The 13,452-nt window shown below is 36.6% G+C and overlaps 1 protein-coding gene and 2 pseudogenes across 5 annotated transcripts in view; 1 reads left to right on the top strand and 2 right to left on the bottom strand.

Moving 5' to 3' along the window:
- The window catches only part of LOC148307515 (vanin-like protein 2), a 68,851-nt gene that overhangs the window by 2,267 nt on the left and 53,132 nt on the right, over positions 1–13,452 (top strand). The gene's annotated exons all lie outside the window — the stretch shown is intronic.
- On the bottom strand, positions 1,862–5,481 carry LOC148307520 (phenoloxidase 2 pseudogene; annotated as a pseudogene). The gene has a single exon (XR_015837832.1). The product of XR_015837832.1 is annotated as a phenoloxidase 2 pseudogene (transcript).
- Positions 5,776–9,811, bottom strand: LOC148307519 (phenoloxidase 2 pseudogene; annotated as a pseudogene). The gene has a single exon (XR_015837831.1). The product of XR_015837831.1 is annotated as a phenoloxidase 2 pseudogene (transcript).

The raw sequence follows: 13,452 nt of genomic DNA, 5'->3' as shown, positions 1-13,452 counted from the left end.
AGTACATTTTCTGGGCATTCCGAAAACATGCACAACTGAAAATTGACGATTTTTGATTTATGACGTTCTTGAAAGGAGTGAGCGATATGTTATTATACAGACCTGAATGATGAAAGTTCAACTTCTGAAACATGTCGTCTTTAATAAAACTCAAGTGGTAAAAAACAAGCGTTTTCTTTAATTTTTATTTATTTTATTTATTTATTTGAACTTTTTGTACAATGCTTTTTGCTATAAAGCAATATCTTCCAACCAACCAGACAGACAGAACAGACTAGTGTGAACGATCTAGGCTTGTACCTTTTGATGTCTGTTAGAAATTAGTGGGGAGATAATGCTTGAACAGGTTAAGACAAGGATAAGAAAAAAGAAAAACAAAGAAACATAAGAGAGCATAATTACAAATTAAGTGAAAAATTTAATCATTGTATTATAATATAAAGTGAGAAAATAAGGAATAAAACTACCAAAACACAAATGTTTCTCATTGTTTGAGCGCGTGCCGTTGCTGTGTGTATACGCGCATGTCGTTGCAAGCTTAGTAGTGCCAGGGGGGGTCGACTCGTAAACGTCAGATTGTTCAAAAAACGACCAGAAAATGACGAGACACACTAATACACTAACAAAAACACCAAAACGGGAACGAAAAATACGAGATACCAACAAGTTGTTCAAATATTTCAAATAAATATATACAGACTATGGTTATAGACAATTATCGATAGAAAAATAGAAATCCGTCTATGAAGAACTTCATAATATTGAGTATTATGCCAAAGTTAAAGTTAAATTTTGCGTATGAAAGTGTAGTTTTTCTTACTTAACACAACGCTCCCTTGAATTTCTGCAGCACCCCCCAAATGCAAAAAAATTAAAAACGCCTAGCCAGACTTCCAAAACGCCCACAAAGGGGCGCTGGCACCCCCGTTAAGAAACATAACTTCAGAAAGTGGTGGGCACTCCTTCCGCCCTTTTAAAATATTGTATTTTCTAGAATTTTAAATATAATATAGTAATTTGAAAATTCTATCGTTTTTGTTTTTGTTGAAAAGCCTTATATTTATACATAGTTTGGGATAATAATTTCAAAAAAGTTACCATTACCATTTACCATTGTAAGGCTGAGTTGAGTAACCATTATTAATCGCCTGAATTCTTTTTATAATTGTCGCGTTTTAGCCGTGACCTTTCTATTTTTGTTTACACTGAAATAAATAAATTTAGATAGTGAAATATCTTCTTTGTAATATTAATATTATAATTTTGAAAATATGTAATACAACAAATTTCAATATAAATACCATTTAACCTGAAAAATGAATGATAAATATTTCGGCGGGTGGATTTGACATTCAGCCGCGGCGAAGTCACGCCCAGCCGGGAGCTTAGTACTTCTAGCCGTTTACGTCACTTCCGGCCACTGGCGAATATCACTTCCAGCCATAAAAAATCGAGGTAGTTGGCGGTCTTTATATAAAATAGTTAGTCTGTGGTAGTGCGCAGACCGTCGTATTCAACGGTCGTGTCGCTACTCTAGCTATTATGCCTATTTACGATGTCTTTTCTCATTTTCAGATAATTATCAGAGCTAACATTATTACATTTAAATACAACATTTTGAGTGTGTCCAAATACTTGTTCACAAAATCTGGATTATCTCCAATTACAGGAGTTATTTTCATATTATTTTTTGACATCTCATCGAAGATGAAGAAGAATATGGAAGTCTGTAATATAAGAGTTTCTGTTTAATAAAAAAGCTTCTTTACATCTCACCAATAGATGTCTCTAGTGAAGTTCTAGTGATTCAAGAACAAGGTTTCTAAATTGGGTCATATATAAAGAACTTCCAAGAATTTGAGTAGTGTGGTTGTCAATAATGGGTAGAATTGGTGAATGTTACACGTGTGTAAAGTGATCACTTAAACCAGCCAATGACGGTCGTCAGCCCCGTAAATGCCCAGACTTCCATATTCTTCTTCATCTTTGATGAGATGTCAAAAAATAATATTACATTTAAACTTCAACTATGGTCAATAAAAGGAACATTTAGGAATATTCACATTTTTCCCATTTTTAACCGGTTAACTGCCGGCAGGTACATGTATGGCGGTACCCAGCACGCCGCAAATTTTACAACAAAAATAAAACCTTCTAAACATATTATTATTAAAAATGTATTAACGTTTATTTATAAAACTTGCCAAATAAATGAAGAGCGCGCCAGTCGTTCAGTCATTTATCCATAATCATAAAATTAATTGTTCATGGTGCAGGGTTGTCACAAAATTTGTCATAGAAAATATGAAAACTAAATTATATGTCAAAAGTAATTGTTTATGTTAGTTTAATATTAAAAGTATACACACACACACACACTTTGATTTTAAAAAATTAAAATTAAAAATCATCAGAATCGACACTAAAATCACTGTCATCAGATTCGGCAGTGACGGCAACTCGGGGACTATTGGACAGCCCTGAGTGCCATTAGTTGTTCGGACGACAAAGCTCTCTTTAATTTACGTTTAAAGTGGTAAAAACAAATTCTGTTTCAATTCTAAGTACGCAAAAATATTCACAATAGATGTCACTATGCGTTCAATATATTTGTACATTTTAAATAATTGATTTTCTTTACTAAAAGCCCATTTAAAACGGCGCGTCTTAAGACGTAATTTTTGTATGAGCGGCGCTCCGTTCACAGAAAATTATGCGTCTTAAGACGCTTTTGGCAGTTTACCGGTTAATACACTGAATCACAGAGAAAGCAATAGAAGTAATGCTAAAAACAACATTTTTTTGTTTAATTTTTAATAGTAAAAATAAAATTTTAGGAAATCACATTCCACGGTTTTAAATGTTCACTCCCACACGGCGACTCAAATTATCATTTGGTACGACTGAATATGCGGAACTGGCTGGATCCTGGCGCAGAACGGTATGATCTGTGAACAGTATTATCACTTCTTGCGCTGTCATGTTCGGTGTGAGGAAATCCTTCAAAGTCTTCACGCCATCTCCCCCCACGCGATCAAATGGGAATCCCATAGCCCGCTTGTCGGGGTACATCTTATCCATTATCCCGCAAAAGCTGTCGGCGTCGTTGCAAACGCCGCTCGTGTCTTGGATGATTTTGTCATCCTCGTAGTTGGAAACCATCGCAAACAGTTCAAACGGCATTCCGTTGGTGGTTCCTTTGGGAATCAACATGTGCTGTGGCCAGCCGCAGCCACAGAAGTTGTATTGTTCTAGATGCTTTCCGTCCAGGGGCCGATGAGCTTCCAAATTGCGGAATGTCCTCTCGTAAGGAATCGTCAGCGAAGAATCGTCGGACTTGCGCGATATCACGTTCAAACCCGGCTTCAGCGGGACCTTGAACTTGTCCATTTCGATCGCCATGAGTCTTTGGTCTTCGAAATCCATTATACGACCTTTGTCGTCGAATTTGGGCAGCAGGAAAATGCGCATCATTCCATATGCCTGTACGTTTTTGGCGTTGTTTATTTTGATGGTGTAAATGAATGGTATGTGTTGCAAATGCGTAAAGCGGACCAGTAATGGACCGTGCGGTGCGAAATCTAATCCCCTAGACATATCCACATCGCTCTGCTCCCAAAACGTGTGTAACTCATTAGCCGGTTTCTTGGAAGCCGTAACGCTCAATTCGGTTATAGTGATGCCGGTGTATTGGAGCTGGGAATTGTTATACCGAGGTAGTTTACTCTTGTGAGTCAAAAATATATCGTTTACGAACACGTGCCAGCGATAAAATATAGGATCTCTCATCGCCGTTGCGGTGTCTCCCATGACGCTAAAGCTTTCCAAAAATCTGCCGTCGGGATCGTGGCAGAACGCTATGAAGAGATGCCCTACGTTATGCAGATCGCCGTAAGTGTTTTTATCCGGTGACAGTATCGATGCTTCGACCGTGTTTCCCAAAATGTCGATCCCTTTGACTTCGTCCAAGGGTATTTCCTTTCCTTCAGAGTTGACGACGAATCCTTTCTCGACCGCTTCCTTGATTTTCCCCACCCAGTATTCTAGGACTTCCAACTTTAAACTGAACTTGTCGTTGCTACGATCTATGTCTTGTAGTGTCGTTTTGATGAAGCGGGGAGGCCAAGAGCGGCTCGCCAATGCCGCTGTCAGTTTCGGAAAGTATCCTTCAACTATACTTTCCCTCAAGCTGCTAAAGCTGACCACTTTGGGTAGTCCGTTGCTGAAGCGGTCTGCGTTATATCTGTTGATGATCTGATGGTGCATGTAGTAGAAGAGTTCGCCGCGCCTGTCCTTGGCCACCATGGAGATATCCTTGGCTTCGGCGGGATAAACCAGATGCCAGTGCCAATGGTGAAGATTGACTCCGATGTCTTCGCGGAAATACGCGACAACTTGTTCCGGCTCCTTGGAATTGGCAGTGAGATCGGACGGTATGATGATGGGCTCCCTCGAGCCGTCCGGAATGATAATGGCCTCTTGACGAGCCAGCATCATAATTTTACTATCTATAAACTTTCCGGGGAAACAGACTAAGAAGTTGGGAACGTCCACTTCTCTCGTGTCCTTCCTGTGAATCAAGGCTACGGACAGAGCGTAGTTGAACAAATAGGGGTTGAGCCTTTCTCTGCAGTACACCGCTATGGAGGTCAGGTCCTGAGGATCTCTAGCTGCCATGAAGATCTCTATTAACTTAGTGGCGCCATCTCTGTGCTTCTGCAGGAACACGCTGAAGCTTTCAGTTCTCGAAATGCAAAGCGGAACGGAGAGATCGGGAATGCTGGTATTCTTCACGGTGATGGTCTTGACTCCCTTCTTGGAAAACCTTTTTCTCAACTTGAGAGCCATACCTCTGTGCCTCCTTTTGAGGAAACCATCCGGGATATCGAATGCGAATGAAGCATTTTCACCTTTGGGCATGAAAATGGGTTCCGTGGGGCGATCGAACATAAGAGGTATAGCCTCGGCATTAAACGACATGACTGCAGCTCTGTCGATAAGTTACTCTAACCGCGAGCGATACTCTTTTAATGGAGTGAGAAAGACTATTATCTCTTTTAAACCCTACATTAGTGTAGTGCCTTGTGCATTCATAGAAGAAAAAAAATAGATAAATGTATGGTTTATTATTATGTTGCAAATATCCGGAACATTCTGTGGTTTCCACTGTGCAACTTAGTCTAGCATGTTTTGCAAGGAAATTATACAATTATATTTCCTTTCCTATTATTGCAACGTATGCTGTTTATCAGTAACTGAATAACAATTATATTTGAAATTTATTTATAAACTATTTAACAAAAAAACATTTTTCTGTGCCAAATAAACCATAATTATTTGCTTAGGTTATCATTCGCTGCTACATAGGGATACTTGGATACATGAAAATAAAAAAATATGTATCACTCTTCTTATCATTCATCGTTATCTGTAATGCCACTCAAAAAACGAAGAATCGTAAGGAGAGAGTCATATTGCTGTATCACAAAGCTATTCGAATAAATACTTTATATTTATTTATTTCGTAATAATTTTTTTTTAATGAAAATATTAAACATGATTATATTTGCATACATAAATATAAATATACATGGAAATACATCACTATTTTATTAAAATTAAACACTTGAATGTACCACTTTAATGAGTTTTATTTATATATATGACTAGTTTCAAAAACGACAGATGTTTTCATTTTCTGGTACAAATTAAAACTAACCAGAAGATGAAAACATCATCTTCCGTTAATGCTGAAACAATAAAGAAATACATCACAAACATCAAAAGTAATTTATTGAATAAATTTTACAACTGGCAGGAATCAGACCAAAACTTCTGGCTGATCTCAATGGTATTGCTTCATCAAGCTACATTTTCTTTCTTAAAAAATCTCCTGAAGAAACTGCTCCTCCTCTTTTTGATTCTGTTGGCAGCAGTGGGTGTCTTATCAACCACTTGCGAAGTTGTCGGAACTGGACCCGGCCTAGGCACCGTGCGATTGGTGAATACAACTTTAACTTCTTGCAATATCATGTTGGGAGTAAGAAAATCTTTCATCGTTTCAACGCCCTCCCTTCCCACTCGGTCAAACGGATACCCCATGGATTGTTTATCCGGATATTTACCATCTAAAACTCCGCAATAGCTGGAAAATTTACAAGTTTCACCCGAATCTGGAACGACTACATCATCCGAGTAGTTTGAAACCATCGCAAATAGATCGACGGGGAATCCACTTTCAGTTCCTTTGGGTATCAACATGTACTGAGGCCATCCGCATCCGCAATAATTAAACTGCTGTAACGCATTGTAATTTTTGATGTCCGGAGTATCTTCATTTAAGGTTTCGAATGTCGTATCGTAAGGAACGGTCACGGACGAATCCAGGGATTTACGAGTTATAGTATTTACTCCGGGGTCGAGCTGAACTTTGAATTTGTCTACTTCGATCATGACCTTCCTCTGCTCATTGTAAGTTAACCTTTGGCCTTTATCGTCAAACTGTTGCCCTAGGAATATCCTCATCGTTCCTAAGACCGGGACTTGGTTAGAATTCTTAACCTGAATGTTATACGTGAAGTCTTGGTGTTGCAAGTGCGTGAATGTAATCAGTAGCGGACCGTGTTCGGCAAAATCTAGACCTCGCGAAGCATCCACAGTGCTCTCTTCCCAAAAGGTATACAGTTCATTCACAGTTTTGTTCGGAACCGTCACAGATATTTGTTCGATTTGAACATCAGGGTATTGAAGCCGAGAAAGATTATATTGAGGGAGTGTATCTTTGTGCATCATGTATAAATCATTAATAAATGTGTGCCAACGAAAAAACACGGGATCTCTAACTGCGGTCGCTTGATCGCCCATCACTCCTGCGCCTTCCAGGAATCTACCGTCCGGATCGTGACAATACGCAATCATAATGTGACCCATATTGTGTAAATTTCCGTATATCTCTCTGTTAGGGGATAAAATCGTAGCTTCTACGATATTACCCAAAATGTCGATTCCTTTGTCTTCGTCTAAAGGTATGCGGGTTCCTGTGGAATCGACCACATATCCGTCTCTGATTGCATTTTTTATGGCTTCGGTCCATGTTTCTAGATCTTCTATTTTTACGTCGAGTTCATCGGACGGTCGATTGACCCACTTTAAGTAATAGTTGACGAAGCGCGGAGGCCACGAACGCGACGCGTTGGTATCCACGAGTTTAGAAAAGTATCCTTCGGATATGATGTCTCTAAAATTGTCAAAAGCGACCGCTTTCGCGAGCCCATTGCACATTCGTTCTGCATTGTACCTGTTGACCATCTGTTGGTGCATGTAGTAGAACAGTTCGCCTCGTCTGTCCTTTGCGACTATCTTCTTGATGTGGCCTTTGGTGTCTCCCGGATAAACCAGGTGCCAATGCCAGTGGTGGAGATTGATTCCGATGTCTTCGCGGAAGTAGGCGACGGCTTGTTCCGGCTCTTCAGGGGTGGCCGTGAACTCGGGCGGCACATCGACTGGCTCTCTCAGAGCCGGAGGAAAGGTCCCGACCTCGCTTCGGACCAAAGAATATGTTTTCCCGCTCAAGAACTTTCCGGGAAAGCAACTGAAAAAATTTGGTATGACCACATTTCTCGTGTCGGCCCGGTGCAGCAGCGCGACCGACAAGGCGTAGTTGAACATGTAAGGGTTCACTCGCTCTCGCGAGTACGCCGCTAGAGATGCCAAGTGGTCCGGATCCTTCGCCCTCATGAAAATATCCACTAACTCGATAGCGCCTTTCGTATGAGTCGGCATGAGAAAAGAAAAATTTTCATTTCTCGATAGGACCTGCGGCAAAGTAAGGTTGGGATAATCGGTATGCTTTATCGTGATTATATTTCTCTTCTCCTTCAGTGTGACCTGTTTCAAGTTCTCCGCAAGGGGGAGGTGCCTACTTTGATGAAATCCTTCCGGTAAATCAAATATCCAAGATCCGTTTCTGCCTTTCGGCATGTAAAGTGGTTCCATGGGGCGGTCGAACAAAAGCGATAATGCTATACTAGTCTGAGCCGAAGACATGTTTTGAGCCATTTTACTTGCGAATAACCCCGAAGCACTTTAAAACTGAAGTAAAATAGCTAACAAGATTTTTTTTAAACTTTCTATTTATAGCCAAAGAAAAAGAGATCGAAATATGCGCTTAGCGATAAGATATACAGGGTGGTCTAAAGTTTTCGGGATTTAAATAATTTATTTATTTTGAGAAAGAAGAGGATAGTTATTACTTTGGTAAAGCAGCAACCCTCGGCATTAAGTAAACAGCTCATCAAAAGGGTCTAGAGTTGTAAGTACTTGGGAAAGTGTATGGCAGAAATCCAGTCTTCATAAAGAATTGGGAGTGCGTTAAGGATTCGCGGGACTGCTTTCAACGGTATTAAGGCTTATTTATTGTAACTGCAGGCAGTTGGTAGAATTCCATTTTATATTTTTGGGTAAAATATCCAAAATTAAACAAGGTTATTGGATTGAACTCTACTTTTATTCAAAATATATGACAATCTTCTGTGCAGGCTTAAAATACTGTACTGGCATCCCACCTAAAAAATTAATATCCTAGCTTGTTCTTTATGCGCGTGTGAAGAGGAGGATGAGACTGCTGATCACGTACTATTCAACTGTCCTTTACTCCCTAACCTTGAGTTCCTTCAGGATATTCGCTCGGAGGGTTTATCCTTCCTGCTGAATGTCCAGCACCTCTTATCGATGAACTCTCAAAAAGTCAATGGTGTGGTCATAAAGCACTTTAAAAAGTATGGCAAAAACGTTTGAGTAAGTTGTATGATTCAAGTTAATTTACTAGTAATGAAAGGTGGCATGTATCACTCAATTTCGGGTGCTTTGCCAATAAATAAATAAAAAATATATAAGATAATATGTCGCTCACTCCTGTCAAGAACGTCATAAATCAAAAAACTTTATTTTTCAAGAGAACGTTTTTAAAGTTTAAAAATATAATACAATGTATTCAAAATAAATATCAAGCAACTTATTGAACTTTTTACTGTGCAACAGATCTTTTTGGGTAAAACCTGAAGGTTTTTTCTCTATTTGAAAAATATTAAGTACATTTAAAAAAATAATTAAACAATACCTTTTCTTCAAAATTCAAAAACAACACTACCTGCCGTGTTGCGGGTAAATATAAAGTTAAAAATATGCCTCTTTCTCTGGGATATAGAACATTTTCTGGGCATTCTGAAAACATGCTCAACTGAAAATTGACGATTTTTGATTTATGACGTTCTTGAAAGGAGTGAGCGATGTCTTATGACATTATCAAAAACTCATGAATTATATAGGTATGAAAGTATGAAGGCTGTCTGAAGGCCGGAACATAACTTGGTGAAGACCAAATGCTGCCTGCATTGTACCTATTCTCCAATACAACTGTGAAACGCGACACCTTTCAAAGGTCGGGAACATAGTACTCTTATCTTTGAGAATAGGTATTTATACAATTTTAGGCGGTATGGATTCCAGAAATAGGAACTTAGAAATTAAGCATAGGATACAGAGTTTATCCACCATAGATGTCTCTAGTGATCTTTCGCATACTGTGTTTCTGGTATTGGTCTTCATTGATCAATATTTCTAGAAGTTTCAACAATTTGAATAGTGTGGTTGACAATTATACAATAAAATATATACCCACACATAGGCCATGCCTTGTGGGATATTTTTTCTGTGTTAATATATTGTAATATATTGTGAAATGCAATTTTTTTAAATAAATAAACAAAATCGACCAATATTAAAATGTTAAAAACATTCACCCTGTATTTTATTTCATGTTTTTATCGGTTAATTCTTATGTAAGCATTACTAGCAAATATTAATACATCTTTTCGTAGAAAAATAATAAACTGTGAGCGTTTTTTATTATATAATAATGACTAACAGCAAATATGAGGTGCGTTTAAGTGCTATTTATATATTTTTTAAATCGTGAACCCTAATTTACTTTTGAGTACATTTTATTAAAAAAAGGACTATATATTTTAGAGGCTTGTCTGCGGTCAGATAGGTAGGAAAATGAAGGTCGATTTGAAAAAATACATCGCAAACACCCAGACCAATTTTAAAAAAATATATTTTTCATTACTTTTGGAATTTCTCGAATGTTTTTTGCAAATACTTTGTGTCACATTTTGTTAACTTTATAAAATAAAACAACTTTGTTTTGTATTTTTTTTTTTGACACTCAACATAGATAAAGAAGAATATGGAATTCTGAACACTTCCGGGACTTCCGTGATAGGCTGGTTTAAGTGATCACTTTACACACGTATAACATTCACCAATTCTACCCATGATTGACAACCACACTACTCGAGTTCTCGAAACTTCTAAATATATTGATCAAATTCCAAACATAGTATTTGAAATCATTAGAATTTTACTAGATACATCTTAAATATATTGATCAAATTCGAAACATAGTTTTTTAATTCACTAGAGACATATTAAATATATTGATCAAATTCGATACATAGTGTTAGAATTCACTAGGGACATATTAAATATATTGATCGAATTCGAAACATAGTGTTTGAATTCACTAGAATTTTACTAGAGACGTCTTTCATATATTGATCAAATTCGAAACATAGTGCTTGAATTCACTAGAATTTCACTAGAGATAATTCTAGAGGGATAAAAGTTAGGAATCTTTCCATTGGTTGCCCATCCACTGATGACACATATCTAACAATCGCCGTCAACCAAGCCACATGTGATATATGTAATGTAAAATCTACTGATAAGCTGAAACATTAGCACTTCTCAAATCATCAAAAATTGATTAGCGTATCAGATTATCCCTTTGAATACCAAGACTTTTGAAGTTATTATGCTAGAAATTACCCTGGACTGGTGACTTCTACTTATTTATTACTCTAGTATTTATTCAATATGACTCTGGACTGGTACCTGAAGCGGAGGGCTGATCACCTTTCCTTCATGTGTTGACGATTGAGATAACACTGCGTTTATATGATGCAGTGCCTTATACACCATTGGGTTGCGGATAGAGGTTTGAATGAAAATGCTAGAAATACCGCAATTTAAACATGACTAATTAAAAAGTAAAATGTATACGTTAACACATTGACTGCCACGGAAATTTTCAGAATTCCGGTCTAAAAAGCCAATTTTATTAAATCATAAAATATTATTAAATCTCTAATTATAGTACATAGTTATATTTTCTGCATATTTATTAATAAATTATCTGTTTATGTAAGCCAGCATTGATTTTTAGTTCTCTTCCCATGCGTCATCTATCCATATTAGCACTTATGTATTAAGAATTTTGATTAAGATGGACAGACCAAATAAAGGAATTAACCGGATCCTCGCTAAACGCTGCCATCAAGTTGGCCCAGGACCGGGAAGAATGGAGAGGACTTGTGCACCAAGTGCCTGACATTCCAGAAGACCACGACACTCAGCATTGAGCAAGAAGATGAAGATGAAGATGATTAAGAATTTTAACATAGCTGCACGAATATAGCAAATAAACACAGTACGAGATAACTTGTAGTCGGCGTCCTAGCAAAGAACGCAATCTATGAACTATCTTGTAGTTAGCAGTCAACGTGTTAATTTATAAACAACATTTTGAGTGTGTCCAAATACTTGTTCACAGAATCTGGATTATCTCCAATTACAGGAGTTATTTTCATATTATTTTTTGACATCTCATCAAAGATGAAGAAGAATATGGAAGTCTGGCTGACGACTATCATAGGTTGGTTTAAGTGATCACTTTAGACAAAGTGTCTCTAGTGAAGTTCTAGTGATTCAAGAATTATGTTTCAATATTGGTTCATATTTATATAACTTCCAATAATTTGAGTTGTGTGATTGTCAATAATGGGTAGAATTGGTTAATGTTACACGTGTTTTATCTCCGGCGCGATGAAAATATCTATCTAAATATTTAAATAAATGTAAGCAATGTTATAAAAAATCACTAACTAAATGAATAACAAGTAAATGCTGCTAGGTTAATGTCCACCTCCTTTTTATGATGTATGCATAACACTAATGATCAAATGACCAGCCGATATAATTGCCGCCATCCGGTGTTGAAAGAAATAAAGTAGGGGTGCGAGTAATCAACAAATAATTATTTTTTAAATTTTTTTAGTTGTGCAATGTATGTATTATATATTTTTTCAATTAAAAGTATATTTTTATTAACCTTAGCGTGTAAAAATTATATTTAAAAAAAAAATATCACAGCTTTGTTTTCACGGAAACAAAATTGATTTAATGTGCTTTGTTTTTCTCGTTTCTCTTAAAGTATTTTTGTAATATCACAAATAATTCTAAGACATAAATGATCATGTAATTGTAAATATCGAAGTATAACTTAAAAATCAATATATGAATTTCAAATTTTTGCACAACCCTGAAAGAATCCCCATCACACTGTCCAAAATGTACCTGATGTTTTTATAAATCATAAGGACAGATCCAGTATTTCTCCCTAGAGTACCAGAAGCCGATATATCAGATTTTGGTAACCAAAGGGTTTTTAATTCCATTACAAATTGTTTTCGACAAATTTGTTACACTCAACATTTTGAATATGTCCAAATACTTGTTCACAAATCTAAATTATCTCCAATTATAGGAGTTATTTTTCATTTTATTTTCATTTATATAAAACTTCCAAGAATTTGAGTAGTGTGGTTGTCAATAATGAGTAGAATTGGTGAATGTTACATGTGTGTAAAGTGATCTAAACCAGCTTATGACGGTCGTAAGCCCCGTTAATGCCCAGACTTCCATATTCTTCTTCGTCTTTGATGAGATATAAAAAAAAATTGCTACACATTCACAACCAAAATTACAAAACATTATTCATATGATGTTTTAAAAAGGGATCAAACTGGGCAAGAGGCTCAGAAATTCCAAAATAATTATGAGAAAAATATTACGGCTATCAATTTTGCAGCCTCAATAATTTTGTGGCCCAACCTACAGCTTATTTATTTAGCTATATGTAAATACTGCGCTGGTCTACTCAACTATGCTGATGCAATATTTACTCTTAGTCGAATACTCATTTATTTATTTTCTTTTATGTACATAACAATTTTTATCATATATTACAGAAAACATGTGCAGTAAGAGCGTTTGTGAACTACACGGAATTTCACGCTATAGGTGGTTAATTTTTAAATTGTATTTTACATTTTAACCAGCGGAAAAGACTGAACTGAGTCATATTCTTCTTCATCTTTGAGTGAGTTCCATATTCTTCTTCATCTTTGATGAGATGTCAAAAAAATAATATGAAAATAACTCCTGTAATTGGAGACAATCCAGATTTTGTGAACAAGTATTTGGACACACTCAAAATGTTGTAAATAAATTATCTGGTCAAATTATAAGCTTAATAATAAAAATGAAAAT

Source organism: Brachycentrus maculatus, unplaced genomic scaffold (genome assembly GCF_059751285.1).
Source record: "Brachycentrus maculatus isolate JH-2025_06_01 unplaced genomic scaffold, ASM5975128v1 h1tg000198l, whole genome shotgun sequence".
Lineage (NCBI taxonomy): Eukaryota > Metazoa > Arthropoda > Insecta > Trichoptera > Brachycentridae > Brachycentrus > Brachycentrus maculatus.
The sequence above is the reverse complement of the archived record's forward strand: the minus strand, read 5'-3'. Positions and strand labels throughout refer to the sequence as shown.